The 19,597-nt window shown below is 42.6% G+C and overlaps 1 protein-coding gene across 6 annotated transcripts in view; it reads left to right on the forward strand.

Moving 5' to 3' along the window:
• The window catches only part of TRIM2 (tripartite motif containing 2), a 119,320-nt gene that overhangs the window by 20,648 nt on the left and 79,075 nt on the right, over positions 1–19,597 (forward strand). The gene's annotated exons all lie outside the window — the stretch shown is intronic.

The raw sequence follows: 19,597 nt of genomic DNA on the forward strand, positions 1-19,597 counted from the left end.
GTTCCAGACATCCAAAGAGTGGGTGAGCCCCTAGGGTGGGAAGGGGTTATTGTTCCTGTGGCAGTATGCTCACGAATGCCTTACCCTCCCCCCCACCACCAAAAAAACCCCAGTTTCTAGCCTGTTTTCTTATAAAAATGGAGACTAACTTTTCCATCAGTCATTTTAGAATACAGCTATGGGCTTGTGGCGCGGCTGCTTGTATTTCTGAGTCCTTTACCAGTGGTGGAAGAGGTACTGTGCTTGGTGCACCACCTCCTTGCTCTTTGGTCCTCCAGTCTCAGATTGCCACGTGATTTCACCCCCTCCCCCCCACCCCGAGGCCGGGGGACCAGACCTAGTATCTGCCTTACGGCGGAAAGAAACAGAAGAACAGGAATGACTCAGAACCCTTGGGCTTCCACAACCTTAACCAAAGAGGCAAAGGATTTGATTGAATTTTTTATGACGCACATTACTTTGTTTCCTTCCTCTTCAAACTTAAGTAGAGCTAGCAATTAAGGATCAATTATTAAACAAAATGAAACCCTACCTTCCTCCTCCCTTAGGATAAACACGGATTTGGTTGAGTTGGACATGGTCGCCTAAGCCAATGAAATGTCTTCATGGTGACATAATTCAGTCATATTCTGGACTGGGTATAGGAGGGATAGCACCGCATCTCCTCACTCACCCCCTTGTTTGCACATTCTTTGCTCTGGATCCTCCCTTTTCTTTCTACTATTTTCTATACTGTCTTATTTAGGTACATACCACGACTCAGTTTTTGGATCATGGAATCTCTGATATCATTACCTTTTAGAACCAAGTTTGTTTAGATGACAGTGTCCCCTTATCAGTGTTCTCAGAACATTTTCCCAAATCCTGTCTTTGTTTTCCTGGAAAACTCTTCGTCTGTTACATCCTCCATTGGAAATCCCATTGTATCCTTCAAAAGTAAATACGGCACCTACGTCTTGAATTCTTTTTCTTCCATCATCATTTTAATGTTGACTTGCATGGTTTCCTGATTGTCTGGTCAGCTTATTTCTGCTTCATGTTGAAACACAAATGGAAAGAACTTCTCATTTAAGACACTGAATAGAAGCAGGTTAAGGAGTGAAAATTAAGAGCATACATGCCGACCTTTTCTTTGGTCTGTCCTTGGGCTGAATTCTGTCCACTGCTTACTCTAGAAAGAGGCTGGATATTTACCTTGGGGCTCAGGCGCGATCTGTTTATTTGTGCTTTTCTGAGCAGCAGTAACTCACCACCTCTCCAGCTATTGCTTGGTGAGAATTTGGCCTGCTCAACAGAGATAACCCAGTCTGGTAATGCAGCAGTGCTCAAGGAACCTTTCAAAGTGCTATCCTGAAATCCTAAATTCTGGGACGATAACACAATCAGAACTTTCTCCTTCTCTCATTACTCCACTAAAACTGACACTGCTTGGTTTACACCAAAATCCATTTTGGATTATAAATTCCCAAAAGGCAACCTTAGCTTGATTTGTACAGACTGTAAAGGTTTTTGCTGACAGTTGCTGGCAGGATGCTTCTGATGCCCTTGCTAATGATGCAGATGGGAATGGTGATGGTTTTCCTTTGGGGTTTCATGAGAAAATACTTTCCCGGGTACCTGTTTGAGAGGCTTCTCTAAGACTGTCATCTTAAAGAACTTGAAGCTGAGACACTGTCATACTATGTCACCAGCATTATTTCTTATGCTCTTAGATATCAGACCTTAAGACTGACCTGCCAGTTGGCAGGTCTGAAGAAGTCACTGCAAGTTATCTGAGAGCTTAGTTTATTTTCTCTGGAAGAGAATGGTGCGTGTTTGATATGGCATGTATTTGTTCTTAGAGTTAGAAGAATTGGTAAATGCAGCCTTTAAGATACGTAGCTAGAGGGGAAATGAAGAGGAGGAAACCTAGTGACACGGGGCCAGCTGTTCACCAGCCACTCAGCTTTTATGCATGTTTAAAGAGTTTAGTGGAAATTGAACGTCAGAATTTGAGCTCTTGTTGGCAGATATTTTATCTTACGAATACTGGTTCCTTCCTATGTAAAACTATTATTTTTTCATATCCTGCCTTTGAATCTCGTCTTCATCCTTGAACAGAAATATCCTCTCCCTAAAGTTTATAATACTTTCTTCTTTTTCATAACATACTGGAGATCTAGATGAAATTTATTTAGGCAGAAGGGCTGGCCAGGAAGATTAGGATTTGTCCTTGAGTCAAACAAAAATGCAGTGTCGGTCAGCATCTTTATTAATTTATGACAGTTTAGAAAGCCTCAAATAGAAGTTGTGGAACTGGTTTGCTTCCGTCCTGACTGCAATAAAATGAATCAACATGCAGACTTCTGGAACCAGAGCAATTTGTACAAATATGCTGGAGGCAATTGGAGTTCTAGGAGCTGATTTGCCTTCTAAATTACTGTCTCCTCATTGGAAGTGTATTTCAGGTTTCAGAATGTCTGCTATTTGAGGGATATCTTTTTTAGTTTAAATATAGTCATTGATTTAAACCAGAATATCAAGAGAGGCATCAAGTCTGGCTGACCTGCTTATCTCCCATTAGGATCAGAACTAGCATTAAAATGCTAGTCTGATCTCTCCTTGCTGACCTCCAGGGACACTGATTGTGAAGACCAGGAAGCAAACACCATGGAAAGGCGCTCCTGAAAAGAGAGATCTGACAGAAGACCAAAAATGTGAAAGATTGGACCTAGTTTTGTTTTAGAGCGTTCTGTCCAGTCAGGTAGAAGAAAGGAAAGCTGTGTTTCAAGCCCAGTGTGCCATCAACAGGATTTATTGAACAAATATTATGTTTCAACCCCCTTGTTTTATGATCTGAAAAGTACAGTAATGTGAAAGGCAGAGCACAAGGCTTGAAGGAGTTTTCAAGCCTTGGTGGTACCTTTAGACCATAGTGAGCCTCCTTCTCCCACCTGTTCACTGATTTCCTCACCTGGGAAACTAGGTCTAGGGCTGTGGTAGGACCTCCCCTCTGTAGTTCAGCTCAGATTCCTAAGGGAATCACGATGGCCCCTTGACCCAAGAGTTGATTCCTTTGGCAGCGAAAGGTGTGCTCTTGGCTCTTCAACACAGGCTAGACAAAGTGACACTTTCTGCCTAACCCCCAAGACCTCCTATTTGGTACATGGCTCTATTCCTATAATATTCCTTCCCCAGCTCCAAAGCAGTTCAGTAGTGACCAGGCTAACAGTAAAATGACTCCTAATGGGGGGCATAGTTATCCTTGAGAGTTGTCTTAATTAAGAGGATGAGATCGGGCCTCTTTAATCATGAAAATAGCCTCTCAGACTAAACAAAGACAGAACTGTCTCTTTTGCTGACCACATGCAATTTATTTAAATTAGTGTTACACATTCGACAATGGTGTCAAAGCTATATTATAAAACCACCTAAAAGAATGAATTTTCTGGGCCTTTGCTTGGGGATAAAAAAGGCATTAGCCACATTGCAGGGGATTTGCATCTTGTTAGCTTGTCTGGACGTCCTCACTGTTGGACACAATGGGAGGGTGCGTGGCTGTCTTTGTAACTGGGCAGCCTGCCTTCGTTATAATTCTGCTGGGAGTGAAGATGGTGAACTGGAGGCACAGGAGGGGGAAGGGAAAGGGCAGGAACCTGCAGGACTCAAAAGAAGGGAAGCTTGGGGTCAGTTCTGACCCCTCCTCTTTTTGTGTAGGTCAAAGTTAACAGCACGGTTTGCTTTAGGTTTAATATTTTTGTAATTGAAGTATAGTTGAAGTATAGTTGATTTACAGTGTTGTGTTAATTTCTTCTGTATTGCGAAGTGATTCAGTTATACATATACATTCTTTTTTTAAATATTCCTTTCCATTATGGTTTAGCATAGAATACTAAATATAGTTCCCTGTGCTATACAGTAGGACCTTGTTGTTTATCCATTCTGTATATAAAAGCGCACATCTGATAACCCCAACCTCCCACTCCATCCCTCCCCCAACCCTCTCCCCCTTGGCAACCACCAGTCTGTTCTCTATGTCCAGATTTTGTTACTGTTTCTGTTTCACAGGTTTGTTTGTGTCATATTTTAGATTCCACATATAAGTGATATCATATGGTATTTGTCTTTCTCTGTCTTAATTCACTTAGTATGATAATCTCTAGTTGCATATATGTTGCTGCAAATGTCATTACTTCATTCTTTTTATGGCTCCATTGTGTGTATGTACCACACCTTTCTTATCCGTTTATCTGTTGATGGACATATAGGTTGTTTGCATGTCTTGGCTATTGTGAATAGTGCTGCTATGAACACGGGGGTGTATGTATCTATTTGAATTATAATCTTGTCTGGATATATGCCCAGGAGTGGGATTGCTGGATCATATGATAGCTCTATTTTTAGTTTTCTGAGGAACCTCCATACTGTTTTCCATGGTGGCTGTACCAACTTATATTCCCACCAACAGTGTAGGAGGGTTCCCTTTTCTCCACACCTTCTCAAGCATTTGTTATTTGTAGACTCTTTTTTTAATTTATTTTTAAATTTTTAAAATATTTTTGGCCATACTGTGTGGCTTATGGGATCTTAGTTCCCCAATCAGGGATCCAACCTTGGCCCTTGGCCCAGAAAGCATGGAGTCTTAATCACTGGACTGCCAGGGAATTCCCAGTAGACTTTTTAATGATGGCCATTCTGACCGGTGTGAGCTGGTACCTCACTGTAGTTTTGATTTGCATTTTTCTAATAATTAGTGATGTTGAGCATCTTTTCATGCAGCACAGTTTGCCTTAGCAGCAGCACAGGCTGTATCTCAATGTGCAGTCATCTCCTCGGTATTGGTGAGTGGATCGTCTCCTTGCGGCTTTGGGGCAGCTGGCTCCCTTATATTGTTCAACGTATGTCCAGGGCTCCTTCTGCTTACCTCCTGCACTGGATTCTTTTTTTTTAAATTTAGTTTTTATTTTATATTGGAGTATAGTTGATTTACAATGTTGCGTTAGTTTCAGGTGTACAGCAAAGTGATTCAGTTATACATATACATGTATGCATTTTTTTCAATGCTTTCTCTTTTTTAAAGGATCTTTTTTTTAAAAATTATTTATTTATTTATTTATTTGCGGCGGCGTCAGGTCATATTGTGGCATGCAGGATCTTTAGTTGCAGGCTCTTCTGTTGTGGCACATGGGCTCTGTAGTTGCGGCACATGGGCTTTCTGGTTGTGGCTCGAGTGCTCAGTAGTTGCAGCAAGTGGGCTTAGTTGCCTCTCAGCATGTGGAATATTAGTTCCCCAACCAGGGATCAAACAGGCGTCCCCTGCATTGCAGGATGGATTCTTAACCACTGGACCACCAAGGAAGTCCCTCCATTCTTTTTCACATTCTTTTCCGTATAGGTTATTACAGAATATTGAGTAGAGTTCCCTGTGCTGTACAGTAGGTCCTTATTTATCTGTTTTGTGTATAGTCGTGTGTATATGTTAATGCCAAACTCCTAATTTATCCCTCCCCGCCTCTTTCCCTATTGGTAACCATAAGTTTGTTTTCTAAATATGTGAATCTGTTTCTGTTTTGTAAATAAATTCATTTGTATCTTTTTTTTTTAGATTCCACAAATAAGTGATATATGATATTTGTCTTTCTCTGTCTGATTTACTTTATTTAGCATGATAATCTCTAGGTCCATCTATGTTGCCGCAAATGGCATTATTTCATTCTTTATGGCTGAGTAATATTTCATTGTATATATGTACCACATCTTCTTTAATCATTCCTCTATTGGTGGACATTTAGGTTGTTTCCACATCTTGACTGTTGTAAATAGTGCTGCTATGAACATTGGGGTGCATGTATCTTTTCGAATTATAGTTTTCTCTGTATATATGCCCAGGAATGGGATTACTGGATCATATGGTAGTTCTGTTTTTAGTTTTTTTAAGGAACCTCCATACTGTTCTCTATAGTTGTTGTACTAATTTACATTCCCACCAGCAGTGTAGGAGGGCTTCCTTTTCTCCACACTCCCTCCAGCATTTATTGTTTGTAGAGTTTTTGATGATGGCCATTCTGACTGATATGAGGTAATACCTCATTGTAGTTTTGATTTGCATTTCTCTAATAATTAGCAATGTCTAGCATCTTTTCATGTGCTTTTTTGGCCATCTGTATGTCTTCTTTAGAGAAATATCTATTTGGATGTTCCTGCATGGGATTCTGCTCATGAGAGGCAAAATAATTGCCAGATTAGTCAAGGAAGGAGATTATAAAAGCAAACCTGTTATGAAACGTGAGCACGTATCCTGGATACCCCCCTTCTTTTAGCGTGACCAATCAGAAGTCACCCAAGGGAAGTGGATTAAAAAGGCGCTCAAACGGGCTGTATGTTTGCATCTTGATAAGCTGCAGAACAGAATTGGCAAAAATTAGGTGTCTCTCTCTTCTAAATCTTAGCCAACAAGGGAGACACTGATGAGAGCCAAACTTAACAAATAGCTACGGAACGTAGTCTCCGGATACCTGGTAGCATGAAAAAGAAGTCTTGTTTTACAAGGCTATTTCCATTTTAGAAAAGCAGCGCCCATCAATCTGTTGTGCCACATAATCTACAACGAAGGAGCCTTAGATGACAAGTGCTCTCTTTTGCCCCAGCTCACACGGAAGTCACACAGTCATGTTGTCCAAAGAAGTGATGTGATGGGGTGCCATTTGCTTAGAGGAAGGATGGGTGGAGGCTGACTGGGGTCTTCGTGCTGTTTTTTGCCTATTTTCAGCCATTGAGTAGCAATTACCCTTCGATTGTCCTTCATCCTCTCCCTCCCCAAAGGTCTCAGTCCAGAAACCTGAGGTACAAAGTAATTGATGCCTGCAGGCTGGAAAACCCACTCAAATCTGCCAAGCCACCCACCAAAATAACATGAAAAGATCTAGAAGCCTGAAACAGAAAGATGTGGGAGTGAAGGGGGGGGGTGGGGTTCTGTGCAAAGTGTTTCTTTTTCCTGTGACATTTACTCTAATGTTTCTGCTTCAGCCACAGACCCCACAGAAGAAGGTATGTTTTATTCATTTTTAATACAGTCATTAAAAGAAAAAAAATCAAATCTCTCCAGGATTTCCTATATAAGGTTTTTACATGTAGTCCACCTAAAATGCTTAAGCAACGCTTCTGAATTTTTAATAAGCATCTGTTACAGGTCAAATTCATACTGCTTTCTAAAAAGCCTTTACATACCAAGAATGGGAAATAATTAAGAATTTGCTTTGAATAGTTAAAAGCAGTTTCTTTTATGGGAGGGAGCCAGATTTGTTGAGTTATAAATTTCTGAATTCCATATGCATGGGAGCTGGTTTTCATTTGTAATGGAGTACAAGATATTCTTGGCATGTTTGGGGCTTATTCCACACAGGATGCTCCTTGCTAGAACTAAATCTAAATAGAACTAAGGAGGTTTCTTTTCTTAGATATTTTTCCTAAACCATTGCCTCTTCATCAGGTCCCTTGGATAAAGGCATTCACCAAAGTGCTGGCGGGTCTCTCTAAAGTCCTTTAGTCTTCAGTCTGCTTTATTCAGCCATTCAGCCAGGATTTATTGATGGGTAGTCCGTGGGGACAGGAGGTCACCCTCAGACCAGAGGGAGGGAGTCATTCCCAGTGGAGACACTCAGACCTCCTGCTTCTCTCCTAGATCTATCTTCCAGGCCGAAGAGACGCAGGGTCCCGCTTTCTGAATTTTACACATAAAAACCACTGCAGTACTTATATTCTCAGCATGCAGGCTGTATTTGGTATTCACCACTTAAGACCGATCTCTCAAAAATCATTGGCCAGGGTTTAAAAAAAAAAAGCTTGTGGAACAAATATCAAGGGTGAAGTAAAGGAAGGAAAGTTAATTTAACCCCTTCAAAAAAGAAACATTTAAATTAAGAGAAACAAGTCTAAAATCATACGGCTGGGCAAAGTTTGGTGGTTTTGGGATGTGAATATTTACCAAGCACATCGATTTCATATATTAAAGCTCGTCTTCTTTGGAAATCGGAGTCTGGCTCTTCTTTTCAATATGCTCACGGCATGGACCATATTGAGATTCTAAATTGACAGAGGTCGACTTGCTTTTTGCATTTCAGGCTTTTTTAGCAGTTCTCGGTTAGCTTTCAGTCATAAAACCAGTAGAATTAAATTACCAAATAAAAACAGAACAAAACATTAAACCTCTTGACTTCGGCATAATATATTACCTGTGGATTTATTGCACCAGAGCCGATTGTGTCAGGGACTGTCAGTTATATCTTCCGAGAGCCTGGGATACCGCATGCCTTCGGGTAGATTGAGATGACTGCACGCTATCTATCTTTTATTTATGAAGATAACCTTGTTGACCCATTGGATGTGCTTTGCGGTTTTCTCCATCCTTCTTCCCGCTCTATGAGTCATGAAATTTATTGGCCCTTGTGGCACAAATCTAGAAGAACCAGCTCACTTGACTGAAACCCATAATTTCTTCAGCAAGCTGCTAAGTAACTGAGCTAACTTGCCACTGAGACGATAATAGCAATAATGATTTAATCTCACATTTGAGCAAATCTTTATCTTTTAAAAATCACTTTCACATAAGTGGTTCCAACTTATCTTTACAATGACTCTGAGAAGTAACATTTTAGAGGCGAGGAAAGTAAGGCTCTGGGAAGTCCAGTGACTTTTCCAGGAAAGGAAGAGTTAGGACTCACAGCTAGGATATCCTTCTCACTAAGCCAAGTGCTCAGCAATATTTAATTGGATGTTATGTGATAAAATAGTATGAGAATTATGGGAAACTCTGGACAAAAGGGTGTTTATTGAGAAGACAAATCTAGGGAGGTGTCTCGAAAAGTGGTTTCCAATGGGGACTTAAAATTTAACTTGAGACCCGAGACTATCACACAAGAAACTGTGAGGGAACTATGTGAACAAGACACGATCAGGTGTCACTTTATAGGATACCGACAGTTAGTACATTGACAGTTCAGAGAAGGGAGAGAAAACAATAGTGACAGTGTAATGGAGGAAGAAGGACTGAGATTAGAGCTTAAAGAATGTGCGAGGTTTAGATGGAAGAGAGAAGCGGGTAGGTCATAATAGGGACATCCTAAGCGAAGGCGGAGATCCTTTTCCAGATGCGGATTAGAGGGAAAACATGCTGCAGAGCAGCTAAGCCCGTGAGCCACAACTACTGAGACTGTGCGCTAGAGCACGCAGGCCACAACTACTGAGCCCCCGAGCCGCAACTGCTGAAGCCCACACGCCTAGAGCCCCTGCTCCGCAACAAGAGAAGCCACCGCAATAAGAAGGCTGTGCTGCAGTGAAGAGTAGCCCCCGCTCTCTGCAACTACAGAAAGCCCATGAACAGCAACAAAGACCCAACACAGCCAATAAATAAAAATAATAAATAAGTAAATAAAATTATTTAAAAAAAAAAGATTAGAAGGAGACACATCTGACTGGAGGAGGGACTGACCAGAAGGTCTAAGTAGGGAAGTCGTAGGAATTAAGGTTGAATGGGGAGGATGGGGCCAAATCAAAGATCTTTAGGGCCAAACAGAGAAACACAGACTGATGTCTTGGTGCTGTAACACACGTGGGCAGAGTTGGCTCCTTTTGAGGGCTTCGAGGAAGTTGTTCTAGGCCTCTCTTCTAGCTTCCAGTGGCCTCAAAGCATTCCTCCGCTTGTAGATGGTGTTCTCCTTGTGTCTTCAGCTTGTCTTTCTTCTCTGTATCCAAATTTCCTTTTTATTATAAGGACAGCAGTCATATTGCATTAGGGTCCACCCTAACGACTGCATTTTCACTTGATCACCTCTGTGAAGACCTATTTCCAAATAAGGTCACATTCTGAGGCACTGGGAGATTTCAACACACTTTTTTTAGACGCAACACAATTCCGCCCATGATAGGAGCTTTTAAAGAGTCTTAAGCTGCAGAGTAAGAGGGGGAAAGGTTGTTTTAGTAAAGATAGACAAACAGCAGAATACAGAGTACACTGGAGGGTAGGGATGGAGCTGTAGGTTGGGAAGGGAGGATGGAGAAAAACAATGGGTGAAATCTACAGACATTTCAAAGGAGTAGTTGCAAAGGTTTCAGGCGTAGAAATGGTCATCTGTCTAGAACATGGCAGTTCACAAGAGCATTTCCTCTGTGCTACCTGCTTTGATCTTGATGACTGTGTCTGGAATCCCAGGATTTCTGGCTTGGAAGAGGGACCCACGGTGAGGTCATCCACACCAGTGAGGCAGAGGGAGCTGCACGTGCTGAGTTTGAGGGGGTGACAGAGTGGAGATGGCCGCTGGATCACTGGGAAGCCAAGCCAGCTGTCTTCTCTCTAGACATAGATTTAGGAGTCAAATGCACGCAAGCTGTCCTCTAATACAGGAGAGTGGGTGAGATCTCTGAGGAAGCGAATACAGAAGGAGAAGGCAGTGGGCTTGGAATCTTGGCACATTTCCACAGTCAAAGGCTTGCTGGTGAGTCAAAGCAGCAGAGCAGTGTTTAAAGAGGCAGAGGAGGAACAGTGAAGTTCTGAATTAAAAGAGAGTTTCTAGTAGAAGTTTCAGTGCCGGGAGCTCTAGAGGGTGGGAAAGGAACAGGAAGGGAACTGAGGGACCAAGGCGGAGGGTAAACTGGGGGCAGACTTGGGTTTTAGCTAAAATGAAGACCGTGGGGAGAGCAAGTGTGAGGGAAAGGGAGGAAGGAAAGAGGAGGGTAACCACAGGGCAGCAGGATTCAGGAAAGGATCGGGGGTTTTATTTTGAAGTCATGTTGTTTTGTTTTGGTTTTTTAAATTAATTAATTAATTAATTTTATTGGCTGTGTTGGGTGTTCGTTGCTGCACACGGGCTTTCTCTAGTTGCGGCGAGCGGGGCTACTCTTCATTGTGGTGCGCGGGCTTCCCATTGCAGTGGCCTTTCTTGTTGCAGAGCACAGGCTCTAGGCGTGTGGGCTTCAGTAGTTGCGTCACACGGGCTCAATAGTTGTGGCTCAGAGGCTCTAGAGCGCAGGCTCAATAGTTGTGGCGCACGGGCTTAGCTGCTCCGCGGCATGTGGGATCTTCCTGAGGCAGGGCTGGAACCTGTGTCCCCTGCATTGGCAGGCGAATTCTTACCCACTGTGCCACCTAGGAAGTCCTGAAGTTGTGTTTTTTTAAAGATACAGTTTACAAATAGTAAAATTCACCCTTTCTGGTGTTCTTCTTTGTTTTTTTTTTTTTTGCTGTTTTTAGCCGCTTTTGGTCTTCACTGCTGTGCTCAGGTTTTCTCTAGTTGTGGCAAGTGGGGGCTACTCTTTGTTGTGGAGCACGGGCTCTAGGCATTCGGGCTTCAGTAGTTGCAGTACGTGGGCTCAGTAGTTGTGGCTCTTGGGCTTAGTTGCCCCGAGGTATGTGGGATCTTCTCGGACCAGGGATCGAACCCATGTCCCCTGCATTGGCAGATGGATTCTTAACCACTGCGCCACCAGGGAAGTCCCTGGTGTTCAATTCTATGAGTTTTGACATTGCATACAATCGTGTAACCACCACCACTACCAAGGTGGAGAACAGTCATGGTTTCCCCCAACATTCCTTCTTGCTGAGGGGCTTTTTGAGAGGAAATGTGTTTATTTGGAGTCAGAAGAGAGGGACATTATGTTATAGGAGAAAATGATGGAGCTAAAGAGGAAGGAACGGTTAACTGAGGGAGAGGGACTCTGGAGGCCACTCAGCAGGGGTTAATTCTGGAGAAGAGGAACATCTCTCCTCGTCCTTTGAAGTCGCAGGAAGAGTGATATATTTCGGGGGTGGATTCCTAAAGTCCTGCCAGCACCTCATTTCCCGCTGAGCTAGATGCTGACTGCCATGTTCCATAACTTCCGCCTTGGAGATGTTAGTCCCTATTGCAATTACTGTGTGCAGGGATTGCATCAAAGTGACGGTTTGCTTCGGGCTGTGTGCCCGCATTCTGCTGCCCCGGAATACGGTAGCAGTTTTCGAACTAACCACTTCAGCATTCTCCAGCGTGCATCTGCATCTTTTCCTATACCATACCGTAGAAACACTTGGCAGCAGAAAAGGCTTCCGTCCTCATAATTGCGTGTGACAGCCCGTGAATGACTCACCGCCGAAGGGCTAGCTTCCACAGGGTGAGGTTTGTCGAAAGAGATTCCCTTCTCATCATGTTTTACTCTTGGCTTAAAATCATCCCGCAGTGAAATTCCCTCCTGTGGTCTACGAGGTCGCAGATCTCTCTCCTCAACCTTTCCGTCCCACTGCTGTCACCTGGTTCAGGGGAGGGAGGTAGGAGGAGTTGAACCGCCGTTCTTAAACTGGGGGTTTCAGGAGCGGGTTGTGAATCAAGTTGTGGGTTGCAACCAGTCTATTTTAAAAATGAAATAGAATAGCAGACAGCATGGGGCTGAGTGTGATCCCACGCAACTTTTGTTTCAGTGAAATATACATGTCTGGATTGGACCCCGACGTGAAACGTGTTTCTGCTGTGAATCATCGTCACAGACGTGTGGGAAATTGAGGTGCGGGGTTCTTCACCGATCGTGTGGTCCTTGCCAGGTCACTTAGTGTCCTCGTGGCGTAGCTGGAACCATAGTCTGTAAAATGGGGGTGATAACAGTATCTATTTCATGTGGTTGTTGAAAGGATAAAGAGAAAATGCATGAAAAGCATATGGACTGCACCTGGTTAATAGTCCATGCGTATTATGATTTCTTTTCCTGCCTGGATGGATAGCCCAAACCTTTGTTTCCTACTGAGACCTTTCTTCTGAGACTAGAGCTGTTAACCCAACAGTCCAAACTTGAACGCAACTCGTCAGCACCTTCTCTCTCCAACCCGCCCCCTCCCACTGCCCCATCCCACCCCCCAGCACACAGACCCCTCTGCTCTGGAGTCCGCTTTTCTATGAGAGGTGCCATGACTCCCCTCTGTTTGGCTGCCTGAGCGTCATCTGACTAATTCTTCTAGGAAGGAATTCTGAGCCTGGGTCACCATCATCACTCACTGGATGAGTGAGATGCTGCCTGCAGTCTCGCCCCGCTCACCACACGTCGGCCCCCGTGTATTCACCCCCTCTAGCCTTGCACGATGGAAAGTCTTCAGTATCTCTCACGGGTTCCAAGTTCAAGTTCACCCCGTTCAGCCTACAAAGTGAGGTCCATCATGGCCTGGCCTCTGACTGCCTCCCCGCCCTCAGCTCTCCCACCCCAGCCTTTGTGCTTCACACTCTGGTCATTCCAAACTGCTTGGTGGTCTTCCCAGCCCCCACACACATGCCTTGAGGCCCCCTCTGCGCAGAATGCTTGCTCCACTTCTCTGTTGAGTGGCTCTTACTTGTCCTTCAGGGCTCAGCGTGGATTTTCAAGTGAGAAACACTTAGGTTTGAATCCCCTAATCAATAGTTAATAGCTGTGTGATTTTTTTTTTTTTTTTAGTACTAAAAAGAATTTTTATTTTAGTTCTGGTTGCTTTATGGGTTTTGTTTTTTTTTTTAATTTTATTTTGCAGTATAGTTGAGTTACAATGTTGTGTTAGTTTCAGGTGTACAGCAAAGTGATTCAGTTATATGTACACATGTATCTATTCCTGTTCAGATTCTTTTCCAATGTAGGTTGTTACAGAGTATTGGGTAGAGTTCCCTGTGCTATACAGCAGGTCCTTGTTGATTATCTATTTTACATATGGTAGAGTGCATATGCTAATCCCAATAGCTGTGTGATTCTGAAAAGCAAATTTCTGAGGCACTTGAAGTCAGTTTGTGCATCTGTAAAATGGGAATAGCAATGCCTACCTCATAGGGTTGTGAGGATTAAATGAACAGTGTAAAGAACAGTGCCTGGCACATACTAAGGACTTAATGAATAAATGGCTGTGATGGTTAGTTTATTTAATGTAATTATTTTTAATTTAAAAAAGAGGTTCAGTTCACCTCCTTCTGGACCAGAGCCTCTTGCCGACTGGAATACGTCAGGTTGCCCAAGATCAGTGCTGTTGCACCAATGGGTCCTTCTGACCAATTACTCTTCCCACTCTTCTCCCCTTGACCAACCCCTACCTGTCCCTCAAGATTCAACCCAAGGCTCACCTTCCAGGGCACCCTGTGCTCACCTCCATCAGAGTTCTTGCCTCCTGAACCGTGATGCCTTCTTTCCCCCTAAGTCCTGAGGGCTCTGTGCCTTGGTCACTGCCACGTCCCAAGCGCCCTCTGTGTGTGCAAATGCCCGACAGTATATTATATCATCATTAAATGTGTCCTCGATGAACGAATGGCTGGATGAGGAAACCGCTGTAATTACTTCCTGACTGGTGTCCTGCCTTCTTTCTTTCAGGAAATTCATTCTGATAATTGCAACCAGATTTGTTCTCTTAGCGTTCTGTCATTTACCTGTGCTTCGTCAGTTGCTCTGGTCACTGAACTCTGGCAGTTAACCCTGGCAGTTAGGACTACCCACAAGATGGCTTCTCTTTAGTGTTCCAGGCTTTTCTATTTCTCTGCACCTTAGACCATGGAAAACCGGGCTGTTTTCACTGCCTGTGTGCTATCCATGCTGGCTCCTTCTGTTTGGAAGCACCTAACATCTTAAATGCCTAGTTTTCAACCACTCGTCTTTACCTGTCACTGTCCCACAAACCCTGTGACGCCCTCTTTAATGCTACTGTGTGACAATCCCAGAACCTTTTCTGATCCATTTTTTAATAAACGAAAGTAAATTTCCTCCATCCTCCTTTACACCCTCTACAGTCTGCTATGGTCTTCTCTCCCGGAGAAGATCGCCCTCTATCCAACAACTTACTTACATATTTGGTTTTGATGACAAGTTTTTTGAGTCCTAGAATTGTGTCTTAAACTTCTGTGTAAACTTTACAGCGTTTGGAACATCATGTTACTTGTCGTTTCTCATAAGTGTTTGAGGAAATGAACAGAACTGAAAATCAGCCAGATCTGGGTCTCCTTCCTGCTTGCTGCTTTAACTTTGCAAGGTTGGGGTAGGACAGATTCGAGTTTAACTCCTGCCCTTTGATTCTTAAATACAATTCATTTAACTGTACGTTGGCACCATGTTGTACGAGGTATCAATAAGCACATTTGATGAATTAATGATTAATTACTGGTTTGGTTTCTTTTAGAAATGGTATACCTGCAAGTCCAGTGTTTATGGTTCTTAGTGACTTAGGAATGTGCAGACTAATAAAACAAGAGTCAAAGTATATGAAGTGTGAAGATGTAAATGCATACACATTGGTGGGTGGTAGTTGTATATGTATATACATACGTACATACTCTACATTATCAAGCAGAAAGCTGGAGGGTCAGGACAGTCTATGAATGGGCTTGCAAACACTGAGACCTAATTTTATTTCTTTTTCAAAGACTAGAAGTTCCATTGGTAGTTTGTTCTCCAACTGTATCCCTCTGTGATCTACAGCTTCCCTGGTCGTGCAAAGCTTGAAGTGTGTGATGGGTGATCTGCGGTGGTCGCGGGGCGGGCAGTGGAATGGCCTCCAGGGCTGGTCTTGGGTCCAGATGGCCTAAAGCTGAGTTTCTTTCATCCACATGAAACTGAACTTCCTTCCTCCAAGCAAAAGGGCCAGGCAGTTGGACCTTCTGATCTTTATTTGTGCCTTCGCCCCTCTTTCCATCTAGCCCCTAAGTAACGGTGAGCCTCAAGGTGGTGGTGGCTGTAGCTTTTGTGTGTCTGAGTCCAAACAATACTCAGGAACAAGCTGACAAACCAAATGAACACATAGTTTTTAGGGAAAGTTTGCTAGTTCTCAGTTGTGTATGTGCTTTGACGTGTCCTAACTTCCAAAATTATTAAGGCATTCTACGTGGGATAACACAGTTCACAGTTTATACCCAAGCAGATTTCCTGGAGGTAAAGGTCATGCGTTGGCTGTTGTGAAATATCACATCTGCCCCTACCAACAGGAGAGACATGTGAATATGTTGGTGATAACCAAAAAGTGATCTCCATGTACTTTTGATGTTGGTCCTGGGAGACCACAAAATCAGGACAGTAACAGATCATTTAACTGGGTATCTAAACACCAGAAGCATCCAAACAGTGGAATTATTTTTAAAGAATTTTTTTCATCCAGTTTTTAAAATCATGCCAATGTGATAATTAAAGAACAGTTGCACTAAGGAACAATGTGAGCGGGGATGCTGTGATCCACCAGCTTCAAAGGACCAGTGGGTGGTATTGCCACGACGCAATCCCCTGAACACAGGGTAAACTGGACCATGGTGGACTGCTCCACTAACATCAAGGCGGTCTTACTGTCATTGCCAAGTTCCGTGGTCTTGATCATTTACATGTTTTGATAGGTCCAAGCTATGCTAAATGTTAAATTTCAATCATTCATATAACATGTTACTTGTTACAACACCATTTTAAAAATTTTTGTTGAAGTATAGTTGATTTACAATGTTGTGTTAATTTCTGCTGTTTAGGAAAGTAATTCAGTTATACATATATATACATTCTTTTCATATTCTTTTCCATTATGGTTTATCCCAGGATATTGAATACAGTTAGTTCCCTGCGCTGTACAGTAGGACCTTGTTGTTTATCTATCCTGAACTCCCAATCCTTCCCTCTCCTACCCCATTCTTTCACAACCACAAGCGTATTTTCTACATCTGTGAGTCTGTTTCTGTTTCATAAATATGTTATTTGTGTCGTATTTTAGATTCCACATATATGTGGTATCATGTAGTATTTATCTTTCTCTTTATGACTTACCTTCCCTTAGCATGATAACCTCTGGATTCATCCATGTTGCTGCAAATGGCATTATTTCATTCTTTTTTATGGCTGAGTAAGATTCCATTATGTATATGTCACACATCTTCTTTATCCATTCATCTGTTGATGGACACTTAGGTTGCTTCCATGTCCCAGCTATTGTAAATAGTGCTGCTGTGAACATGGGGGTGCATGTATCTTTTCGAATTACAGTTTTGTCTGGATACATGCCTAGGAGTGGGATTGTAAAGCCCCATTTTCAGTCACTACTCTTTTAGAGTTAAGATAACTAAGCTCCAGAAATATTATTAATCCAAAATAGATCAAGTAGGTCCCCAGACATTTTGAATAAATACTCTTATTTCTAATAAGATGGTTCTTTAATCTCCATTTTATTCAAATCAATGATTCCTGTCTTACAAATTTGTCTTCAGCATAAAATGGGATATTTAACATAGAACTTGGTACACGGTAGGTGCTAAATAAATGTGAGTTCCCTTGCTCTTCACATACCATGAACCAAAATGTGTATAAGGGAAAAGATATATTCATAGAATAAATGACTGGTATTTACTGAGCACTTAATTATACCTAGACCTTGCTATATCCAGGGATAAAAGATGGGTAAGGCTCGGGCCAGGAGCTCACTCTCTAGTAGGAGAGGCAGACTTTTAAACCAATAATTGCTGCAGAGAGTGATAAATACAGCAATAGAAGTAATACAAGGAGGGATGAATACCTTGCCTGGGTGAAAGGGCTATCGGGAGACTTTTCAGAATAGAGGTGATGCACCAATTGACTCTCTAGCAAGAGAAGAAAAGGATTGGACTCTAGGCAGAGGGAAAGCATGTATAAAAGCACAAAGGTTTAAAAGACACAGGGAGGGGAATAACTCAGGACTCTCTGGAGGCCTAGAATGAGTGCAGTTAAAATCCTTTATAGAAGACTTGTTGGAGGGCAAGCCTGGAGCCAATAAGTGTAGCAATTCCAGCCCCACGTACATGCATTGCAGCTGCTGGGCTTAATGTCCCGTGGTTGGTCATGGGATTTTAGTCTGTCCAGTGACCCAAAGTGGTTCGGATGCTCTAGTCACCACAGGGGGGACCAGGGTATGGGGTCACAGCAGCCGAAGAGGTCCAGACACTCTTGTACAAAAACCTAAGGGCTCCTGTAATAGACTGAATGTTTGATCACCCCAAAATTCATATGTTGAAGCTATAACCTTCCAATATGATGGTATTCATTCGTAGATAGGGCCTTTGGGAGGTAATTAGGGTAGGTGAGGTCATGAAGTTGGGGCCCTCACAGCAGGGTTAGTGCTCAATCTCCTAGTTAGAAAATAACTCTGGCTTTAATTAAATTGTTCTGGAGTTTTGTATCATACAGGTAGCTCTCTTTTTCTTTTGCCTTTCTGTTTTCTTATTCTCTTTCTACTCCCTTCTGATCTAAAGAAAAAGTTATCTCCTTATTTGTAATCGTCAAAGAATCACCATCATACTGCTTTGAATCCCCTTCGGTGCAAAAGCACTGCGTGGTAAAGTGGTAACATCATTGTTGCATGAAAGTGGAGGGAAGGAAGGGATAAATGAATGTCACGAATCAGTGGCCTGCACCTGGTCCTCTCTCCTTGTCTCTTTTCACTTTCCTCTTTCCTCTTCAACAAATAAAATAACTGTTAATCAGGTAATATCTCCCTTGTTCATCTTTGGCTTAATCAGAAGCAACATTTTAGAGAAGGATAAGATGCCCAGGCATGAGAGCATCTGAAGTTCCTGCAGTGGTAGATAAGATCACTAAATAAAAGCTGAATATCACATCCATAATTCCTTATTTGGCTTAAATATAAAAGATTATTACTGGGACTTCCCTGGTGGTGCAGTAGTTAAGAATCCGTCTGCTGGTGCAGGGGACATGGGTTTGATCCCTGGTCTGGGAAGATCCCACATGCTGAGGAGCAACTAAGCCCCTGCACCACAACTACTGAGCCTGCGCTCTACAGCCTGTGAGCCACAACTATTGAGCCTGTGCACCACAACTAGTGAGCCTGTGCTCTAGAGCCCTGGAGCCACAGCTACTGAAGCCCATGCGCCTAGAGCCCGTGCTCCACAGTAAGAGAAGCCACCACAGTGAGAAGCCCGCACACCACATTGAAGAGTAGCCCCCGCCCACCGCAATTAGAGAAAGCCACCGTGCGGCAATGAAGACCCAACGCAGCCAAAAATAAATGAATAAATAAATAAATTAATTAATTAAAAAAAATTATTACTGCCAAACTGTGCATAAGGATGGCGAGGCTAGTTTTGAAAAGGTTTCCCTCTCATATGACTGCAAATACTTAAGGCCAAACAAAAATAAGGGGACACAACATCTTACTTGGTAGTGTTTTCTTTCCAGTATGTTGTTAGGCTCCCTATTTGAAGGAAGAGGTTTTACACTGTAGTTTGAACTACTCTTTCAAAATGATGTATTTGTATAAGCAGTATTTTTCTCTTAAAAAAAAGAATATTAAATAACTTTTTTTTTTTTGGTGAAAGGACTTAGTCTGGGACTAAAAGGTAGCCTTTCCTCTGTTGCTTCTAGGCCTCTACATATTGTGAGGGCTCACTAATGCAGAATATATGAAAAAGCAAGAGTGAGTTACAGAATATCGAAAAACCTGTTTATTTTTCTAACTCCCAAGATTTACATTTATCCAGAAACCGTGTAAGTGTGTTAAAAAGCATACCTTTACCGGATGAAAACATTTTCAGTGAGTGGTATGAAAAGCGTTCCCTGGAGTCTAACTCTTAAGCAGGTTGTGCTGCCCTGACCATCTCGCTTACACCATTTTCCTAGCAGATCCCTTCTAGAAATAAAACTC

This window comes from Hippopotamus amphibius, chromosome 3 (assembly GCF_030028045.1).
Source record: "Hippopotamus amphibius kiboko isolate mHipAmp2 chromosome 3, mHipAmp2.hap2, whole genome shotgun sequence".
Taxonomy (NCBI): Eukaryota; Metazoa; Chordata; class Mammalia; order Artiodactyla; family Hippopotamidae; genus Hippopotamus; species Hippopotamus amphibius.